Source organism: Cynara cardunculus (assembly GCF_001531365.2).
Source record: "Cynara cardunculus var. scolymus isolate 2C chromosome LG 4, CcrdV1, whole genome shotgun sequence".
In the NCBI taxonomy this organism is placed as follows: domain Eukaryota; kingdom Viridiplantae; phylum Streptophyta; class Magnoliopsida; order Asterales; family Asteraceae; genus Cynara; species Cynara cardunculus.
Genome location: NC_037531.1, coordinates 7,712,200 through 7,712,703, shown reverse-complemented (window position 1 = coordinate 7,712,703; position 504 = coordinate 7,712,200).

Below are 504 nucleotides of genomic sequence, written 5' to 3'. Positions count from 1 at the left end.
AGCTTCTTACAGTGCTCCTCTCAACACTGAATCTCCCGAAGCTGAAGATGATCCACTCATCATTCCAGTTACAGCTAGTCACTCTACCGCATCTTCTTCAGAGATCGCTATAGTGGCCATTAGCCGTGTTCCTTTTTCTACTTCAAACACTAATCCATCAGTAAATGAAATGCCTTTAGTTTCTGAACCCGTATCAGTCGCTGAATCTGAGGCTCTTTTGGCAATAGTCCCTATTGCTGAAAATACTGCTGCTGAAGCCTCATCTTCTATTCCTGAACTTGCTTATTTAGATGAAGCTCCTTTACCGGCTCAGCAATGGACTATAAGCCATCCAATTCATCAAATTCTTGGAGATCCAGATGCAGGTATCAAGACACGTCGTGGTCTAGGTAATATTTGTCTCTTCGTCAACTTTCTTTCTTTAGTTGAACCCAAGAAAATCAATGAGGCTATCTCCGACCCTAGTTGGGTTCTTGTTATGCAAGAAGAGCTCATTGAGTTTGA